Source organism: Staurois parvus, unplaced genomic scaffold (genome assembly GCF_062004578.1).
Source record: "Staurois parvus isolate SC_StPar_1 unplaced genomic scaffold, SC_StPar_1.0 ptg000715l, whole genome shotgun sequence".
Classification (NCBI taxonomy): domain Eukaryota; kingdom Metazoa; phylum Chordata; class Amphibia; order Anura; family Ranidae; genus Staurois; species Staurois parvus.
In genome coordinates, this window is record NW_028318511.1 from 9,863,936 (window position 1) to 9,886,656 (window position 22,721).

The 22,721-nt window shown below is 48.1% G+C and overlaps 1 protein-coding gene across 4 annotated transcripts in view; it reads right to left on the minus strand.

Annotated features, from left to right (window-relative positions):
- The window catches only part of PHRF1 (PHD and ring finger domains 1), a 91,077-nt gene extending 76,270 nt beyond the window's left edge, over nucleotides 1-14,807 (minus strand). For 3 of the 4 annotated variants that reach the window (XM_089653589.1, XM_089653590.1, XM_089653587.1), the window contains exon 1: nucleotides 14,696-14,807. The gene's annotated coding sequence lies outside the window, so the exon portion shown is untranslated. The remainder of the gene's footprint in view (nucleotides 1-14,695) is intronic. The other variant, XM_089653588.1, reaches the window with a different exon arrangement.
- Nucleotides 14,808-22,721: the final 7,914 nt, after the last annotated feature.

Genomic DNA, 22,721 nt, shown 5'->3' on the forward strand with positions numbered 1-22,721 from the left:
TTCTATATCTCCCAGATCACATTTTCCTTTGTTAAGATATTCCTGCTTTAATGCACACTGAAGGCTCCTTCACAAAAAGGAGTTTACCTGCATACACCAGATTTCCGCAGCAAGAATCAACAGATGCATGTGAATAGTGGCGAGTGCTCAGACTGCACAAAGTAATGACAGGCTGACCGCAGCCGATTGCTGCACATCAAGCAAGTAGCTGTGGTTAGGGAAAGAAGTCTGAGCCTGGATGCAGTCAGATCCATACCTTGGCGCAGGTATGCATTGCAGACGTCATCTGGGAAGTAGAAACAACTTTTAGGCCTCCCGCATTACTTTTTCCGATGTTTAGATGTTCCTGCTTTGAAACAGGTTTAAACACGTTTTGTCATGTTCACATGCGTTTAGTAGCATCTAGAGAGTCCAATTGATTTCTTGAAGTACAGAATTCTATTTTCTCTGAATACAGCTAAACTGACAGCATCTTACAACAGGCATCATTGAAAACTCCTCTAAATGCATATAAACAAAGGTTTGACAGCGACAGTGGCCTAAAGCTTCATGCACATGGCCACATATGGCCATATAGCAATACGGCTGTATTTTCTCTGCTGGGAGTGAAGGAGCAGCGTACAGCTGCCACCAATCAGCTTATACACATATATGCAAGTCTGAAGAAACATGAATACAAGGACATATGCCTCTGTCTATAAGGACATCTCCAGCAATGTGCATGAAACCTTAGACCAAGTTCAGACTTGCATCTAATCTGCCACTCCTCTGAAAAGCAATCCGTGTTTGGATTGCTTTTCAGGTGTTTGACCAGTGGTGAGGAGGCAATGGGACTCCTCCCCACCACGTGCTTTAATCCCATAAATGAGACACCAGTGATTTTGGGGCATTTTTGGTGTTCCTACATTCTCTCGAATAGGTTGCGCTCTGTGGGTTTACTGCCTGCCAAACATGACAGTTTTGCCACAGGGGCAAAAAAAAAAAAAAAGCTTTGCGTCTGCAGCATGTGAACACCCCTGTCTGCTGCCCTTACAGGTTAAGGCATTCTCTGCATTAAAGTAAAAAATGTCCCCCCTGTCCCCTCAAGCACTGTTCTCTCTCCCCCCTCCTCACTGGACTCAGTAAGAGCAGGAGCCATTGGCTCCTTCTGCTGTCAATCAAATCCAGTGAGAAGGGAGCAGGAGGTGGGGCTGAGCTACACTATGCATCAATAGACACACAGTGAAGCTCAGTATCAAGCCCACAAGTGGCTAGTTATGGGGGGCACTCAGAAAGTAGGAGGTAGGAGGAGCCAGGAGCACCAGCAGGGGATCAGGCCTGTTCTGTGCAAAACCAATGCACAGAGCAGGTAAGTATGGCATGTTCGTTATGAAAAATAAAAAGCCCACACCTTTACAATAAGGGGTGTGGGGGCTAAAACATGGCTCAATCACACTTTAACATCCCCAGCCACAAGTCTAAATGCGCACCAAGACGCTAATAAATGCCGGCCTCTGCCATTCCACATCTATAGTGCCATAACTTTATAGAATATACTGTTTTAACTATCAAGGAAAAAAAAAAGTATGTGAACCCTATACAGCAGGCAAAATAAGTACTGAACACGTCACCATTTTTTATCATTAAATATATTTCTAAAAGGTGCTATTGACATGAAATTTTCACATGTCGGTAACAGCCCATGCAGTCAATACATACAAAGAAACAAAAAAAAAAAAATAAGTTCAGAAATTAAGTTATGTGTAATAAAATGGAGTGACACAGGGAAAAAGTACTGAACACATGAAGAAAGGGAGGTGCAAAAAGTAATGGAAAGCCAAGACACCAGCTGTAATCTATCAGTAATGAGAAGGCAATCCTGCCAATTGTCGGTGCAAATCAATATCAGCTGGTTCAGTCTCAACTGATGGCCTATAAAAAAGGTGTCTCATTGCCAAGGTGTCACAAAAAAAAATTCCATGATGGGCAAATGAAAAGAGCTCTCTCAAGACCTTCTCAATCTCATTGTTAGAAAACATACTGATGGTATTGGTTACAGAAGGATGTCTAAATTTCTGAATGTCCCAGTGAGCACTGTTGGGGCCATAATCCGGAAGTTGAAAGAACATCATTTCACCATAAATTGGCCACGACCAGGCGCTCCTCGCAAGATTTCTGCTAGAGGAGTGAAAGAATGATCAGAAGAGTTGTCCACGAGCCAAGGACCACTTGTGGAGAGCTTTAGAAAGACCTGGAATAAGCAGGTACAATTGTTTCAAACAAAACAATAAGTAATGCACTCAACCGCCATGGCCTTTATGCACGCTCGCCACACAAGACTCCACTGCTGAAGAAAAAGCAAGTTGAAGCTTGTTTAAAGTTTGCTGCACAACATTTAGACAAGCCTGTGAAATACTGGGAGAATACAGACCAAAATTGAACTCTTTGGATGCCATAATACACCACATGCTTGGAGGTCAAATTGCCCTGCACATCACCCCTAAAACACCATACCAACAGTGAAGTTTGGAGGTGGGAACATCATGGTGTGGGGCTGTTTTTCAGCATATGGTACTGGCAAACTTCATATCATTGAAGCAAGGATGAATGGAAAAATGTACCAAGACATTCTAGAAAAAAGATCAGCTGCCATCTACCAGGATGACGAAGATGAAATGAGGGTGGACATTTCAGCAAGGCAATGATCCCAAACACAAAGCCAAGGAAACTCTCAATTGGTTTCAAAGAAAGAAAATAAAGCTGCTAGAAAATCTATGGAAAGAACTAAAAGATCAGAGTTCATACAGTAGAAGATGCCCACAGATTCTTCAAGATTTGAAGGCCATTTGTGTGGAAGAATGGGCCAAAATCACACCTGAGCAATGCATGCAACTAGTTTCTCCATACAGCTGTCTTGAAGCGGTCATTACCAACAAAGGATTTTGTATGAAGTGTTAAAGAAATTAGTGTGTTGAATACTTCTTCCCTGTATCATTCCATTTCATTACACACAACCAACGTGGTGAAAATTTCCTGTTAATAGCACCTTTAGAAATATATTTGAGAAAAATGGAGACGTGTTCAATATCCATTTATCCGCTGTATCTAGTACAGCCTTTTCTAATTAGGGTTCCTCCAGAAGTTCCTAGAACAATGAGCAGTAGCAGCTTGATCTCAAAGGATCACACTTATCCGCTGTCCACGATCTAAAGGGACACTACCTTATTAAACTATGCATGCGTAGCTCAGTGTACAGCCTGGAAACTTGCCAGCAGGCCAGGTAAGATAAACAGAGTCTCTTCTGCAATAACATCCTCCCTGCTAGCAAATTCGTTTTTCTAAGTTAAAGTTCCAATTTACAACATATGCAAAACCAAAGAAAGCTATAAAATTATATGTTGTAGCTTACCAGTCCCTAGATGTGCAGGCTGCAGGTTCCGATTAAAGATGTGTGCTTTATTCATTAGAAACTAGTTTACAGGGCTTCTACAATTCTCCACACCTGTCACTCACTGCGCCTCTATCCTGCCAGCACTGCAGCTGACAATGATACCATGTAACTGAATCTCAAGGGACAGGAGGTAGAAAGCTACAAAAGACACCACAGTCTAAAGAGAGACACAAGTCACATATGGGCCACTCAGTAGGGGGTCAGCTGTTGTGAAAGTCTAAAGTTCACTTTTTGCAAAAATAAATAAATAAAGGCATCCGCCATGCACAGAAAAAGTGTTTATTTTTCTTTTCTTTTTTGCAAATGAGTCTGCAATCATTGCAAGATCAGTGGATTGCAGGTACAATGTACAGGCTCTCTCTCCCTTTCCTTGTCCACACCAAGGTATGGACTTTGTTAGGGCTCATGTACACTGCAGCTGATAAACTCACGTTTGAACACTGGCAATTGAAAGCAAGTAAACGCAGGTTAAAAAAAGGTCAGTTTTGATGCGTTTGCATACCGCGTTTAGCTGCATTTATATTTAGAAACTTTTTTTTTTTTTTTAAGATAAGCACCGGAGAACCTCCCAAATGCCCAGAATGCACTGGAAAGTGGTAAATTATTAACTATTTCAGACTGTTTCAGAGAAATACAGAGAGTAGAAGCAGAGACAGCAGTATGTGTTAAGATTACCTTAGGTGTGAGTTGCTCATTAGTATTTCTTTTGTTTCCAATGGTGGGAAGGTGTCTGGTGGAGGGAGTCATTAAGGTCACCTGGCAAGGGGTCTTCAGGAGGAATTTGAGGTGTGAATGGTCATTAACATATCTTTTGTTACCAAGGGTGGGAAAGGTCTGAGGTGTGAATTGGTCATTCCAATGTGTGACAAGCTTGGTAAGAACATCCTGTGTTCAGTGTTTTGTCCATTTGAGTACCTTGAAAACGATTTGCATGTGTTTTTCATGATGAAAAAAGGCTCTGTGTTAAAAAAAAAATTCCAAAACGCAAACACTTCTAAACGTGGTTTGCTGCGTTTATAAGCGTTTGAAACGCTGATAAAATCTACTGCTGAATGCAAGTTTTCTGCGTTGAAAAAAAAAATGACTGTAAACTCAACTGCCTGTAAACAACAATGTGTATATGGACACATAGGGAAACATTAGGGTGAGTTCAGGGGCTGCTGAAAAAAAAACGCAGAAAAGCTTCTAAACGTGAGTTTATCAGCTGCGGTATACATGAGCCCTTAAGGATCTGAAGGAAATGTCAGTAGACTAAGTGTGGCAATTACCTTAATTGTGTTCCATTGATAACTACAAGTCCCTCTACGCATTTTTTAAATAATTTATTTATTCCTTTACCAATTCGTGTGAATAAATGACATAAATGGGACAGTGGAGCCATGCACAGCCACACAAAATTCAAAAACTGCCAGGGAGAACTCCTGCACGCTGTCAGGAAGAAAGTGTATCCTGAATTTTTGGTTTCGGTCCAGAATTTTTATTTCGGTGCACCACTAGTGTTCTGCATACTAGCACATTAGAACAGACTTCCCTTAAACCGAATGCTCCAGCAGTGCACGGCTACCGATGTTGGCGCTTCCATCTTCACCCGGTCTTCCAGCTGGGTTCATGCTCTCCAGCAGTTTGAATGGACATAGAAGTCATGGTCACGGCACAGCACTCTCAAAGGACAGCATATTCTAGTGTGCTGTCCATTCAGAGTGCATGTGCCAGTGATGTCACCGGCAGCTACAAATGTGAATATCACCTAAATCAGGGGTGTCAAACTGGCGGTCCTCCAGCTGTTGCGAAACTACAAGTCCCATCATGCCCCTACCTTTAGCAATCATGCTTGTAACTGCCAATCTTGCAATGCCTCATAGGATTTGTAATTTGGCAAGAGCTGGAGGGTCGCCAGTATGACACCCGTGACCTAAATGGTACATGTTTAGGGGATGTTCACTGTAAGGTCTATTACAGGCTTACCTATAGGTACAAGTCATAAAGCAGAATTTACTGCTGCTTTAATGGGATATAGAACACAAAAAAACAAAACAAAAAAAAAAAACAGATAGAGGTTTACCCATTCAAAACTACATTTACCTTTTTTTCCCTTGTTTTGGTTTAAGTGCAATTACAGCCACTAGGTTTCGGTAACAATCATTTAAAAAAATAGGAAATGCAGGTAAATGTCTAACATCAGCATAGACAGAAATATAATTACCCCTGCCAGCTTTGTATTGCTATATGTGTCCCTGTTGCAGAATTTCCTGTCCAGATAACCTCCTCCAATGAAAACTATATAACATAAACAGTAGATCCAAAGAAACAGACAGCTAAAGTTATACTGAAAACTAAACTTAACCTGTAAAGAGTTTAGCTCTGCTCTTGGCCCAGGGGGATGGGTGACCTCACTGTCCAATAGAGATCGGGTGGAATGAGAAAGTAAGCTTACCTATTTACAGGAGATCTGCTAACAACTTCAGCTGCCTATTGCTAGATAAATTGGTTTAGGAGGGGTGTATAGAGGAGTTTATAGGAAAAGTCCAATTGTCCTTTAACCACTGCCTCCAGAATGACAGAAAGTCAGCATCCAAGTGTCCTCCTAGGAACACACACTTCCCAAGTGCACATTGGCATCTCTTCTAAGCATCACAAGGTTTCCCCACCAGCTGAACATGGCTTGTAGTGACATAAAGCAATGCAAATTCTTTCCTCCAATACTGTATGAGTGCAGACCAGCATATCTGAACATGTATCTTCTTTCCTCACTGCTCACATTTTCTAATGTTACTCATTCATGTATGTGCAGCCCCCTGGGGTGCCAGGACAATGGAACTCCAATGTGCATGATACCAGGATCACCCCTGGATGGCCAATCAAGATGGCTGACAACTCCAGAACTGGAAGAAAACTTCACATGGCTTTTCTTTCCCATTTGTGGCTAGAAACAAAAACTACTCTATACAGGGCTCTCCCATCCCTCGTTTGCCAAGTGACAAACAACACCTCTGTTTGAACGAAGTCTTCCATAGTGTGTGCACATATGATATACATACTAGCACAATATGTCGAAAGCTCTGGGGCCCAGTTAACCTTCTCTTTAACCCTTTCACTGCCACCACTATAGCTGCGCTATGGCAGGGCACTGAAAGGACAAAAACAAACCTGTGGCTGCCCCGTTTTGGCATGCGTATAAGAAATGACCTGGGAACTTACTCAATACTGAAAAATGACAAGTAAAACTATATCTAAAAAGGTGAACTTGTTTCTTTTTAATATAAGATGGGAGGGGTTGAACCTGTCAGGTTTTTTTTTTATTGCCATCTGTGTCTTCTCTAGGAAAATTACCATGTCCAGACCAATGTCCAAACTTCTTCAGTTTTTTTTTTTCTTTATCAGGACAGGTGGTGAGGGGAACTCTTCCAATGGCTGAAGTGTCCTCTCATTGTGTCTCCAGGACAGGAAGTGAGCAGGTTACAGACAGCACATAAGGCTTTACCATTCCTTACTCTAAAACATAAAAAAACCCCAATGAACTTAGCCAGTTAAATCTGTGAAGAAGCAGAAGCGACACTGTAAATATTTATATCAAAACAGGATGTTCTGCCAGGACACAAGCCAAGGCTGAGATCAACAGTACACATGCCAGCCATGGCAGGGACTAACATGGCACACAAGGAGCCTTTACCTGGCAGAAAACAAAGCAAATTTTAACCTGGTAGGACAAACCCTCTTCAGGGAAGCCTACCCCAACCTCACCTAACAACTAACCTCCTCCACTCCTCCTACCACTCCATCCCCCACAGCCATCTCCTCCTGTACCACCTTCCCCTCCCTCCTAGATTGTAAGCTCGAAAGAGCAGGGCCCTCGAACCCCTCGTGTATTGTATTGTTACTGTATTGTCTCATGTTCTGTCCCCCTTGCTACTGTACAGCGCTGAGCATACCCTTTGGCGCTATATAAATACTGTATAATAATAATAATAATAATATGGTAATACAAAAGACATGTACAGGATTGTAACAATGGTAATTCTGGACAACAATCGCAATGCAAGACTACAGCAATTATCCAAAAGGTTGTTTGGCCTTTCATTCCTAGCAATTGTTAAATGTCCCAGAAACCCCCACTGCCCACATTCTTTGTATTGATACTGCACCCTGTTCTGTTTGAAACAATAACCCCTGCGCTCCGTCCCATCGTCCCTACCGATGGTCCCATCGTCCCTGCGCTCCGTCCCATCGTCCCTACCGATGGTCCCATCGTCCCTGCGCTCCGTCCCATCGTCCCTACTGATGGTCCCCCCTGCGCTCCGTCCCATCCGATGGTCCCCCCTGCGCTCCGTCCCATCCGATGGTCCCCCCTGCGCTCCGTCCCATCCGATGGTCCCCCCTGCGCTCCGTCCCATCCGATGGTCCCCCCTGCGCTCCGTCCCATCCGATGGTCCCCCCTGCGCTCCGTCCCATCCGATGGTCCCCCCTGCGCTCCGTCCCATCCGATGGTCCCCCCTGCGCTCCGTCCCATCCGATGGTCCCCCCTGCGCTCCGTCCCATCCGATGACCCCCCTGCGCTCCGTCCCATCGTCCCTACCGATGGTCCCATCGTCCTTGCGCTCCGTCCCATCCGATGGTCCCTGCGCTCCGTCCCATCCGATGGTCCCTGCGCTCCGTCCCATCCGATGACCCCCCTGCGCTCCGTCCCATCCGATGACCCCCCTGCGCTCCGTCCCATCGTCCCTACCGATGGTCCCATCGTCCTTGCGCTCCGTCCCATCCGATGGTCCCTGCGCTCCGTCCCATCCGATGACCCCCCTGCGCTCCGTCCCATCCGATGACCCCCCTGCGCTCCGTCCCATCCGATGACCCCCCTGCGCTCCGTCCCATCCGATGACCCCCCTGCGCTCCGTCCCATCCGATGACCCCCCTGCGCTCCGTCCCATCCGATGACCCCCCTGCGCTCCGTCCCATCCGATGACCCCCCTGCGCTCCGTCCCATCCGATGACCCCCCTGCGCTCCGTCCCATCCGATGACCCCCCTGCGCTCCGTCCCATCGTCCCTACCTATGGTCCCTGCGCTCCGTCCCATCGTTCCTACCTATGGTCCCTGCGCTCCGTGCCATCGTTCCTACCGCTGTTACCTTCGCTCCGTGCCATCGTTCCTACTGATGATCCCTAAACTCCGTGCCATCGTTCCTACCGATAATCCCTCCACTCCTTACTATTGTTTACACTAATATCCCCCGCACTCCATGCCATTGTACATACAATAACCCCTACACTCCGTGCCACTGTTTGCACCAATAGCCCCCTCCCTTCTGTGCCATCTCGCACCAATAACTTCCCTGTTCCATGTCCTACTTGACCATGCCTTTGTCAACCTTTCCACCTTTGTTGACCTCCTCAGGTCGAATGCATATCCTGGTGAGAACGTTCACCCCCCAACTTTTGTACAGGTGTAACAGGTACAGTAAGTGAGGGAAGATTGCACCAATGGAGTAATAGACAAAAGTAAAAGGATCGTCCAAGAAGAGTTGGAACTTCGGGTGTCAATAACTCAACAATACAGAAAGGCAATCAAATCTGAACAGCACACTAACTCTGGTAAGGCTGCTTTTAACCACTTACTGACCACACTATAGCTGAATAACGGCTAAAGAGTGGTCGTCCAGTTCAGGGAGGGTGTCATGACGTTCTCCCAGAACACGCCCCCGGCACTCTCTGTGATGCCGGTGTCCTTTAGACACAGCTGATCACATGACGCAGTAAAGGGCCAATCACAGCGGCCTTTTACCACATGATCAGCTGTGTCCGATCACAGCTGAACACCATGTAAACACACTTGCTGGTTATCGTCAGTACTTTCCTCACGCTGTGAGCAAAGTACTGCCGATTACCGGCAACTGTGAGAGGAGACATCTACACCGACGCCCTGGTTATCAGTGCAGCCCCAAAAGTGCCCAGCAGTGCCTCAGGTCAGTCACAGTGCCCTATCACTGCTGTTTCATCAATGCCCACCAGTGCCGTCTCATCAGTGCTGCCTCATCACCGCACATCAGTGAAGGAGAAAAATTATCTGTTTGCAATATTTTATAATAGAAACTTTTTTTTTCCTCAAAATTTGTCTTTCGTTTGTTTAGCAAAAAATAAAAAAAACACTCAGTGGTGATTAAATACAACCAAAAGAAAGCTCAATTTGTGTGAAAAGAAAAGGATAAATTCCATATGGGTAGAGTGTTGCATGACCGTACAATTGTTATTCAAAGTGCGATAGCGCTGAAAACTGAACACTGGCCTGGGCAGGAAGGGGGTAAATGTGCCCAAGTAGGCAAGTGGTTTTAGACATTGTGTTCCTTGGTGGATGACCCAGAAAAAAAATTAAAATTAAAAACAAGGGAAATAGCGATAAACCAATGGTGAATGAGTCTAAAGAAACTTTATTAGTTCATCATATGGACAAATAGGACAGAAAACACATTTCAGGGGCTCAAGAGAAGGTGGAGAACTTTTTCAATTTACACAGTTAACCATTAACATCGTGCCACTGATCATACCGATAGCCCCTCCACGCCGTGCCACTGATCATACCGATAGCCCCTCCACGCCGTGCCACTGATCATACCGATACCCCCTCCACGCCGTGCCACTGATCATACAGATACCCCCTCCACGCCGTGCCACTGATCATACAGATACCCCCTCCACGCCGTGCCACTGATCATACAGATACCCCCTCCACGCCGTGCCACTGATCATACAGATACCCCCTCCACGCCGTGCCACTGATCATACAGATACCCCCTCCACGCCGTGCCACTGATCATACTAATACCCCCTCCACGCCGTGCCACTGATCATACTAATACCCCCTCCATGCTGTGCCACTGATCATACCAATACCCCCTCCACTCCATGCCACTGATCATACTAATACCCCCTCCATGCTGTGCCACTGATCATACCAATACCCCCTCCACTCCATGCCACTGATCATACCGATACCCCCTCCATGCTGTGCCACCGATCATACCGATACCCCCTCCACGCCGTGCCACCGATCATACAGATATCCCCTCCACGCCGTGCCACTGATCATACAGATATCCCCTCCACACCGTGCCACTGATCATACAGATATCTCCTCCAAGCTGTGCCATTGATCATACAGATATCCCCTCCACTCCGTGCCACTGTATCATACAGATATCCGCTCCACGCCGTGTCATTGATCATACAGATATCCCCCTCCACGCCGTGCCATTGATCATACAGATATCCCCATCCACGCCGTGCCATTGATCATACAGATATCCCCTCCACGCCGTGCCACTGATCATAGAGATATCCCCTCCACGCCGTGCCATTGATCATACAGATATCCCCTCCACGCCGTGCCATTGATCATACAGATATCCCCTCCACGCCGTGCCACTGATCATAGAGATATCCCCTCCACACCGTGCCATTGATCAAACAGATATCCCATCCACTCCGTGCCACTGTTCATTCCAATATGCCCTCCACTCCGTGCCACTGATCATACAGATATCCCCGCCACACTGTGACATCATTATTGTTGAAAAACCCTTTCATTCTGTGCCACTGCTCAAACTGATAACCCCTCACCTTTGTGCCAACTTTTATATTGATAACCCACGTTCTGTGGCATTGTGCACACTGATAACCCTCCACTACATCGTTCACTAGCTCTGTGCCATCCGTCGTATTCATAACCCCTTCTTTATGCCATTATTCACACCAATGACCTTCCACTCTGTGCCATCATTTGTACCAATAACCCTCCACTCCAATTCCTTGTATTAATACCCCCTCCCCTGTATACCATCACTCATAATTGATAACCCCCTGTTCCTTATTGCTCATATTGATAAACCCTCTGCCCTGTGTATTTCTTATATTGATAACCCCACAACTTGTATTGATAAGCCCTCCGCTATGTGCCACTGTTGTACTGATAATCATACCTCACCATCACTCATATCGATAACCCCTTAGTTTCATATCACTTCCATTGATGACCCCTCCGCTCCCCGCCATCGTTCGCACCAATGACCCCTCTGCTCCCCATCATCGTTCATACTGATGATCCCTCCGCTCTCCATCATCGTTCATATTGATGACCCCTCTGCTCGGTGCCATTGTTGGTATTGATCACCCCTCTGCTCCCCATCATCCTTCATACTTATGACCCCTCTGCTCGGTGCCATTGTCGGTATTGATGACCCCTCCGCTTCCCCAACACGGCTCATACCGATGACCCCTCCGCTCCCCAGCACGGCTCATACCGATGACCCCTCCGCTCCCCAGCACGGCTCATACCGATGACCCCTCCGCTCCCCAGCACGGCTCATACCGATGACCCCTCCGCTCCCCAGCACGGCTCATACCGATGACCCCTCCGCTCCCCAGCACGGCTCATACCGATGACCCCTCCGCACCCCAGCACGGCTCATACCGATGACCCCTCCGCTCCCCATCACGGCTCATACCGATGACCCCTCCGCACCCCATCACGGCTCATACCGATGACCCCTCCGCTCCCCATCACGGCTCATACCGATGACCCCTCCGCTCCCCATCACGGCTCATACCGATGACCCCTCCGCTCCCCATCACGGCTCATACCGATGACCCCTCCGCTCCCCATCAGGGCTCATACCGATGACCCCTCCGCTCCCCATCACGGTTCATACCGATGACCCCTCCGCTCCCCCCTCACGGCTCATACCGATGACCCCTCCGCTCCCCAGCACGGCTCATACCGATGACCTCTTCCGAGCCCATCACTGCTCATACGGATGACCCCTCCGCTCCTCATCACGGTTCATACTGATGACCCCTCCGCTCCCCCATCACGGCTCATACTGATGACCCCTCCGCTCTCCCCTCGCGGCTCATACTGATGACCCCTCCGCTGCCCCATCACGGCTCATACGGATGACCCCTCCTCTCCCCCATCACGGCTCATACGGATGACCCCTCCGCTCCCCCATCACGGCTCATACGGATGACCCCTCCGCTCCCCCATCACGGCTCATACTGATGACCCCTCCGCTCCCCCATCACGGCTCATACTGATGACCCCTCCGCTCCCCCATCACGGCTCATACTGATGACCCCTCCGCTCCCCCATCACGGCTCATACTGATGACCCCTCCGCTCCCCCATCACGGCTCATACTGATGACCCCTCCGCTCCCCATCACGGCTCATACTGATGACCCCTCCGCTCTCCCCTCGCGGCTCATACGGATGACCCCTCCGCTCCCCCATCACGGCTCATACTGATGACCCCTCCGCTCCCCCATCACGGCTCATACTGATGACCCCTCCGCTCCCCCATCACGGCTCATACTGATGACCCCTCCGCTCCCCATCACGGCTCATACCGATGACCCCTCCGCTCCCCATCACGGCTCATACCGATGACCCCTCCGCTCCCCATCACGGCTCATACCGATGACCCCTCCGCTCCCCATCAGGGCTCATACCGATGACCCCTCCGCTCCCCATCACGGTTCATACCGATGACCCCTCCGCTCCCCCCTCACGGCTCATACCGATGACCCCTCCGCTCCCCAGCACGGCTCATACCGATGACCTCTTCCGAGCCCATCACTGCTCATACGGATGACCCCTCCGCTCCTCATCACGGTTCATACTGATGACCCCTCCGCTCCCCCATCACGGCTCATACTGATGACCCCTCCGCTCTCCCCTCGCGGCTCATACTGATGACCCCTCCGCTGCCCCATCACGGCTCATACGGATGACCCCTCCTCTCCCCCATCACGGCTCATACGGATGACCCCTCCGCTCCCCCATCACGGCTCATACGGATGACCCCTCCGCTCCCCCATCACGGCTCATACTGATGACCCCTCCGCTCCCCCATCACGGCTCATACTGATGACCCCTCCGCTCCCCCATCACGGCTCATACTGATGACCCCTCCGCTCCCCCATCACGGCTCATACTGATGACCCCTCCGCTCCCCCATCACGGCTCATACTGATGACCCCTCCGCTCCCCATCACGGCTCATACTGATGACCCCTCCGCTCCCCATCACGGCTCATACTGATGACCCCTCCGCTCCCCATCACGGCTCATACTGATGACCCCTCCGCTCCCCATCACGGCTCATACCGATGACCCCTCCGCTCCCCATCAGGGCTCATACCGATGACCCCTCCGCTCCCCATCACGGTTCATACCGATGACCCCTCCGCTCCCCCCTCACGGCTCATACCGATGACCCCTCCGCTCCCCAGCACGGCTCATACCGATGACCTCTTCCGAGCCCATCACTGCTCATACGGATGACCCCTCCGCTCCTCATCACGGTTCATACTGATGACCCCTCCGCTCCCCCATCACGGCTCATACTGATGACCCCTCCGCTCTCCCCTCGCGGCTCATACTGATGACCCCTCCGCTGCCCCATCACGGCTCATACGGATGACCCCTCCTCTCCCCCATCACGGCTCATACGGATGACCCCTCCGCTCCCCCATCACGGCTCATACGGATGACCCCTCCGCTCCCCCATCACGGCTCATACTGATGACCCCTCCGCTCCCCCATCACGGCTCATACTGATGACCCCTCCGCTCCCCCATCACGGCTCATACTGATGACCCCTCCGCTCCCCCATCACGGCTCATACTGATGACCCCTCCGCTCCCCCATCACGGCTCATACTGATGACCCCTCCGCTCCCCATCACGGCTCATACTGATGACCCCTCCGCTCCCCATCACGGCTCATACTGATGACCCCTCCGCTCCCCATCACGGCTCATACTGATGACCCCTCCGCTCCCCATCACGGCTCATACTGATGACCCCTCCGCTCCCCATCACGGCTCATACTGATGACCCCTCTGCTCGGTGCCATTGTTGCTATTGATAGCCCTCAGTAATGTCAGTGTGGAACCATTCCCCAGTTATGGGGGATCCAGCCTTCTCCATGGCTCAGTCAATGTGAGGGAGATGCAGTCTCACAGCCCCCGGTTGTCCCTGCACTGTGGGAGGGGAAGGGCTTTGCTCTCACACACAGCCCCCATGAGATCACCACCACAGAGGCCGCTCTGCAGTGCCCGCCCCCCACATGCCAACCTGCTGGGACAAAGTCGGTGAGTGAGTCGCCCGCCTCCGTACCCCGGAATGAGAGGCCGAGTACAGACGACGCCACGGCCCAGATGGCAATGCCCGGTGACGTCAGAGGGCAGGCGTTCGATGTGTGCACACAGCTCTGTCACTCACCCGCTGGGGTCTCCTCACCGCATAATTCGTGGCCTCGGCCTCACACTGCCAATCGGCGTCCGGAAGCCAACAACACGGGGGTTCTCCTTCCGGGTCACGGCCTGGTAAGTGACGTCACCTGGGAAAAGCGCTCCGCCCCGGGTTGATGTCATTTTGCTCCGTGAGAATCCCCGGTTTCCTGAGGCTTAGCATAGGGATGTACCATGTGGAACCGAAAGGGAGGGGGGAGGAAATGCTTAGTGTCAGGGGTCGTTGGTGAATTAAAGGTGTAGCCCACTTTTTACAAACATCTAATAAATCCGCTCACACTGATACAATCACAATGTGCCTTCATTAATGTGTGCTGTGAAGTCTGCAGAGCATTGCAACGGGATCAGTGGATGAGGGTGCAAGTATCAGGCTCCTGCAGGCTTCCTGATCCACAGGGAGCGCGATGCGTTGGAGTGCAGCGCTACCTGCAGCAATGTGCGTCTGTCACTGCAGTGTGGTTGGGTCCTATTCACAATGGATTACATCTCACATCACCTATGAGATTGCCATGCCATTTATTCTGAGCCAGGGGCGGACTGACAACTCATGGGGCCCCCAGGCAATAGGGGGTCATGGGGCCCCTGTGTCCTTGCCCAAACTCAAAAAAGCCTATGAAAAAGGTACCAGGGGCATCTCATGGGGCCCCCTACTGACCCTGGGCCCTCGGGCAGTGCCCGAGTTTCCAAATGGTCAGTCCGCCCCTGTTCTGAGCATTGTGGCGTGTCGGCTCAAAAAAATGATGCATATCTGATTTCTGCTTCGTCCTACTGCAATGGCTTCCCAGTCATTTTATTGGCTGCCTTACAGAGGAATCAACCAATCGCCCTCCAGAGGATTTACCCCCCTTCCTGACCAGGCCATTCTTTGTGTTACGGCACCGTGTTACTTTAACTGACAATTGCGCGGTCATGCACGCTGCACCCAAATTAAATTTGAGTCCTTTTTTTCCCACAAATTGAGCTTTATTTTGCTGCTATTTGATTGCCTGTGTGTTTTTTATAATAAAAAAAAGACCGACAATTTTGCGAAACATATATTTTGAACTTTTTGCTATTAAACATGTCCAATAAAAAAATTAAAAAAATCTAATTTCATCATAAATTTAGGCCAAAATGTATTCTGCTAAATGTGTTGCTAAAAAAATCCCAATACGTGTAAATTAATTGAATAAAATGGGACTCAGAGAGCGCTTATAAATAAAAGAAGCTGATACACTAAAAAGGAAACCGTAAACCTTGTAAAAGACAAATAAAAGAAAAAATGCAGTGCTACAATGAGTATAAAAATCAATATAAATGCCAAAGACGCATAAAAGACAAATCTGTCAATAAAACTACTGGTAATAATGCATATATCAAGACTGTTTAAAGTACTTATAAACCTAAAGGTATATCATTAGAATAAATACAAATGATAAATGTCCAATAAAGGTGCAATAAATAACAGTTAAACCAGGTAGGTGACTCTTATTATCCCAGGTAAACAGGTAATCCGGTGACGTGCCGAGTATAGTAAAAATGCACACTCACCAGATGCACATTTTTAAGCGCAGTATGTATTAATCAGCCAGAGGTCCCCTCTATGGTGGAATAGGATGCAGCCTGGTATGGAAACCCTCCTCTGTAGTTATGGGCGTTAAGATATCAGTCAGAGGTCCCCTGAATGCTAAGCTGCAGTATGGTCTGATGTGGATTTCCCTCCTCTGGGCCCTGGGATGGTCACCTGGGTTCCTGGGGAGTTAAATGCTCGGCACAGAGCAAAAAAGGATGGTGCCCATAGTGTAGTAATTTTCAATTCATAAAAAGGTTTATTAGGGTAATGATTAAAAAATCCAAAGAACAATCTTAAATCTCCTCGGTGCAAACAAAATGACATGCAGCTTAAAAGCTGCCTAGTACACTGACCAGCTGGTATGTTAAGATGGCCACCGGACCTCCATGATCTGGCGGCTCCTCCTTAATGCGTTTCATACCACGTACGTTGTCAAAAGGGGTGTACCATTGCCACCAAACGTCAGCTGTCTCCCTTATATGACCCAAGAATGCGCGCGCAAATCAGTGGGCGCCATTTTGCCGAAGGTCCACGTGAAACGCGCGGGTGCCATTTTCTTGAGGATCAAGGCATTTATACACAGAGAACAAACAGCACTACTCGTTGAAAACGGAAGATGAAAGATTCATATTACATATCTACTGATGCTAATGACAGATCAATGTGGTTATAAAATAAGTATAGAATCGTAGAAATATCGACATATTTACGTGGCTATACCTTTCAAAATTGTTAATCCAGACATATGAAATGAATACAGCCACTTTCATGAAATAATTATAGAATTATCTGTTGATAAAATAAGTGAAGTTCAATCGATGAGCTGTTTGTTTTTCTGTGGTTCATATGTAAGTGATGTCAATAAATAACACGCCTTAATAAGAAAAATATAAACATACAGTAAAATGAAATTAAACTTAATCATTTCGTATATCTGGATTAACGATTTTGAGTTCCCCAATTACATCTGAATCTGCACAATTCCCCCATTACATCTCAATCCACAGAGGTCCCCTTTATATCTCAATCTGCACAGTTCCCCCTTTACATCTGAATCTGCACAGCCCCCCTCCCTGTACATCTGAATTCACAGAGTTCCCCCTGTACATCTGAATCCAGAGTTCCCCTTTATATCTGAATCAGCACAGGTCCCCCAATACATCTCAATCTGCCCAGTTCCCCTGTAGATCTGATTCTGCCCAGTTCCCCCTGTACATCTGATTCTGCCCAGTTCCCCCTGTACATCTGATTCTGCCCAGTTCCCCCTGTACATCTGATTCTGCACAGTTCCCCCTGTACATGTGATTCTGCACAGTTCCACCTGTACATCTGATTCTGCCCAGTTCCCCCTGTACATCTGATTCTGCCCAGTTCCCCCTGTACATCTGATTCTGCCCAGTTCCCCCTGTACATCTGATTCTGCACAGTTCCCCCTGTACATGTGATTCTGCACAGTTCCACCTGTACATCTGATTCTGCACAGTTCCCCCTGTACATCTGATTCTGCCCAGTTTCCCCTGTACATCTGATTCTGCCCAGTTCCCCCTGTACATCTGAATCCACACACTGTCATGACCTGTTTCTCCTGCTGGTGGCACTGTGCTTCCGTGGGTGGAAAGCTGCAGTTTTAGTTTCCACCAGCAGGTGTCTCCCAGCAGTCAGCTTCACCTGGACACACCTGCTGGGAGGGTACTTGCATTCCTCTTCTGCTATAGCTCTGCTTGGTGTTTTGGCTGCTCCTGTCCTGAAACCTGTTTGCCAATCTGCTACCAGACTCTGTTGTCAAATACCTCGATTTTGCCCTGTATCCCAGTTCTCTGTTGCCTTGCTCCTTCTCATTCTTGTTTCCCTCCTTCCCATCTGCTTTCCCAGGATTATCCCTGCCTTGCATATTTGTATACTTAGTTGTTAGTTTTTGCATTTTAGTTGTTCAGTTTTGATTTTCATGTATGTTGCTGTGTGTTTAAGGTGTGCTGTAAATAAATCTCACTGATCTGGTCCATTTCTTGGTGTGGCCACATATATCTGGTCATTTCCTGTGCTGACGTCTGACATAACACTGCTGCCTGCTAACGGCCAGATCAGCCACACCTGGAACTGGGGGCCATTTACTCTGAGTCGAGATGCTTCGAGTGCAGGTTATTTGTTGTGTGCTACTTGCAGCAGAAGACTTGTCGCTCACTTTGGTGGGACCTCACTGATGAGGAACTGTTAGGAACATTCTGACAGCACATGCCTTAGTAGATGAGGGCAGATTCTCACTTTGTAAAATCCAGCCTTTGGTTCAGGTCTATTCTGCATTGCTATTTCCGCTCACCTCTCAGGGCCATGACGTTTTCACTCCTCCTTTTACTGGCAGTATTTTTGGGTTGCTTGCTGAAGCATTGTACAGGATCTTCTCTCCAGCCTATCCACAACAGGTGCTATTAGATCGCATTACTGCTGTGCAATCTTTAATTGAGCAAGGGACAGACAGACTGACCTTCGTTCAGCCTCTGCTACAAGCCTGGTCAGAAATGCTTTCCCCAGGTCTGTATGGTTCACACAAAGTCAGATCTGCTGCTAATCCTCAAGAATCTCTTCCTTTGTTACCCTTCACAACCACAGCTGCTAGTGAGTGATCTTTACATCATGTAGATCAGTACCCTGCTATCAGTAACTACTTTTGCCTTGCATGTAATCCATTGAAGGCTCCACCTGCATTAATCTTACCCATTACAACTTCTCAGACCTCTTCCTCTGCTTCTGTTAGCCTTTCCTCTAAGCCTCTCAGTGCTGTTACTCCTTTTCCATCAGCAGTATACTCTGGTCAGCACCATGCAGCTGCCTGCAGGACTACAGCATCTAAACCAAAAAAGAAATACGTTTTCTTCTGCTCATTCAGTCCTGCCACTATCAACCATTGTTCAGCCAGTTCCAGACTCCATGCCGCCTGCTGATGGGGTCCACTCTTCCTCCATGCCGCCTGCTGATGGGGTCCACTCTTCCTCCATGCCGCCTGCTGATGGGGCCCACTCTTCCTCCATGCCGTCTGCTGATGGGGCCCACTCTTCCTCCATGCCGCCTGCTGATGGGGTCATGTCACTAATGATCTGCTGTCCACTGCCAAGCCTGCCTGTGTTGATCCACTGCTTGTTGTCAGGCCACCTCTGATCTGTGGCCTGCTGCCAAGCCCTCCTTGGGCGATTCCCCAGTCTTCTGCTTTACTGCACTATGCCAATTCCCGGGTCGCTGCCCAGCCACTCTATGCAAATTCCCTACCTGCTGCCCAGATGGACTCTGACTGTGTTAAGCCCCCAGCTGCTGATGGGTCTGGGGATTCTGGGTTTCCATTATCCTGTTGCTTGCATGGGTTACCTGTCTGCTCAAAGATCTCTTTTGTTGCCTCTTGAGTTCTTTTTGCAGCCATATGCTCCTGCTTTGCCTAAGCCAGGAGGTCCAGATACCCACTTTGAATGTGAGAGCTCCACCCGCTATTACAGCCTCAGTAGTAGAGGTCTTCTGGGGAAGGGCAGCGTTCTATTTGAGCTTTGTCCTGACCTAGGTGATATTTCTGTAATCACAGGTGCATTTAGGGACCTGGGTCGGGTAACCTCTGCCCTGGATAGACCTGAGTGGCAGATAAGATGCGTAGCAGTCTCTGGCTACTTAAAGGGGGAAGATCCACTTTTGATGGGACACCCTGGCATCAGTGTGGATCAAGGACTTTGGTGTTAAGCCTTCAGGATGCCTTTGGAGTCCCAGCATTGGGACTGTGTTAAAGAATTGTGAGCTTTCAGTGTTGCGCCTCCTTAGGGATCTGACCAGCAAGAAACACAGCCAGTTTTCAAACCCTGGTGGCAGGGCATGGTGGAGCATCCAGAGACTGCCCCTTAAGGTGGGGGAACTGTCATGACTTGTTTCTCTTGCTGGAGGCAGTGTCCCCTTTGGAAAATTTCCCCTCTATTTACTTTTCTGGGGACTAACCAAAATTTTGTTTTCTCTTACTTTCAATTTTCTATGATAATGGTGAATAGGACAAATAGAGGTGGTGAACCTCCCTAACTGGGGCACAGACAGCAATTAAAACCTGACAGGTGTTCTAATCCATCTCCACTCTGTCCAAAACTAAGAAAGTTTTGCCTTTAGTTATACTTTAATGAGGAACACAAAAAACTCTGATGAAAGGAAGGGACTACAGACTCTGGTGTAAAGGGTAACTCTGATGTAAGGTGGTCTCTGGGAACCAGAGTTCCCACTTACATCAGCATTTCTGGTTTAAAGCGGTAGTAAACCGTATAAAAAAAACCTGCAAGATAACGTGTACTAGCACATTATGAAGGATTTAACTTTGAAACGAAGCCATCCAGTGGAGCGCTGTCATGGCTCCCTGAGGCTTTCATCTTCACCCGGCCTTCCTTCTGGGTTCACAGGCTCTGACTGGCTGAGCCGTGATGACATCAGAGTCCTGAGCCACGGCATTGTGCTCTGAAGGAACAGCATGGGTATGCCGTACCTTCAGAGCGCATGTGCTGAATATCAAACAGAGCTGATATCTCCTAAACTACCACTTTAATCAGGGTTCCCAGAGTCCCCCTTATATCAGAGTCTGCAGATTTTCCTCTTATATCTGAGCAGGATTTCCACTTACACTGTAAGAGGGAGCTCTGTGGAGTCTAATGTAAAGGGGTATACTGATGTAAGGGTGTCTCATCTCACCAAAGCCTCCCTTACACTAGACTCTGCAGAGCACCCCTTGTAGCTGAGGGGGCTCTGATGTAAGGGGGAAAGCTGCAGACTGGTGTAAGGGGGGGGGGTCTTTTTTCACATCAAAGTCCGCAGAGCACCCCTGACATCTGAGTCCCCATTATATTAGTGTACTCACTCAGGCAGGAGAGAGAAGTGAGGTAGGGGGAAACTTCAGTCACAGACAGAGGAGGATGATGAGCTCACTCTCCCCAGGATGGAGGCTCAGCCATCGGCTTCTTTCATCCAGGATATAGTTGCCAGCTGCTGGGCTTCAATTTCCCCACCTATTCATCCCCTTTCTGCCAGGAATTGGAGTGTGGGCAAGGAAGACACAGGAGCAGAGGGGTGTATCAGCCAGTCTGAAACCCAGACACATAATTCAAAACCCGGACTCTCTGGGTGAATCCCAGAAAGGTGGCAAGCCTAGAAGGACAATGTAATTCCCACACTTGCCGGATTCCAGCCATTCTGGTACAAAGGCACTGTGCTGGGAATGTAATTAAGTTGCACATGTGCAGCTCCGTGTACATTGTATTGCATACTGTGAGCAGTCAGGTAAGGGTTTTATTGCAGATGATACATATTTTTTCTGCGCTAAAGAGACGGCCTGCTCACAATTTTTATCCTCTTTAACATAATACACGTTAACACACAAAAAAGCGCACATTAACATGCATGCATTAACATATACGTAGTACCAAAACTACCAGATCTGAATGGGCTCTCAAACTCTTATGAAGCAAAAACTTTTTTTTCTTTTTTTGCTGTCCAGTAGTTTTCCCTTATTTTCCTGTCTCAAAAAAGCAGCGGAAAGTGAGAGGAGATCTATTCAAACCAAGGGATACCTGCACTGAGATGCTTCCCCATTGGAAGGCCTCCCCTTAGGCCTTGTTCACAAGTGTGTTGATTATGATGAACAAAGCAATGCTCAGTAATGTGCCAAAAGTGTTTCTGAAGCATTGAGAAAGCATCAAGAAAACTTGTTAAACATCCATGACACTAGGTTCACACCTCTGCGTGTTGCAATTGATGTGTTTTTCTGGTGCGCTTTGCGTTTTTGATGCAGTTTTTTTTCTTTTTTTTGGGGGGGGGGGGGGCAATAGGAACGTTTTGCACCTTTGATGTGACTTTGGTGCAACTTTGGATGGGCAAAAATTTAATGGGACTTTGATGCTACTTGAGTGCCGGATATTGTAAAGTATCAAAGTCACATTCATCCAAAGTCGCACTCAAAACTTTCCTATGCCCAAAAAAAAATGGTGTGGTTTCATTGAAGTTGATTTCACCAAAAACGCTACGTGGGGGGAAAAAAAGGCCCTGACCCTTTCCAAAAAAAACGCAGTGGCTGAAAACACACAAATGTGAACGTGTCTCATGTTAAATGGACTATAGTGTGTTTCTGCAAAGTGAGAAATGCAATGAAAACCGCAGAAGTGTGAACCTAGGCTGAAAGTGTTATTTTTCAGGGGGGAAGTGTTTAAAGGGGAAGTGATGGAGAGGAATTTCTCTAATTTGAGGAGTGGTTAGGTTGTGGTGTGAAAGCAGACAATTTTGTAACTTTTCAGCAACATGAATTTGTATGCTATGATCTCATTGACACTTGGCTTGGTCCAACTCAAGATGATCATGGAAAAATTTCAATGGTCACTTGCTTGCACCAACACTTGCTGGCACTGACTCTTTGCTGAAACACTGGCAATACCACTCAGTGCCTCTA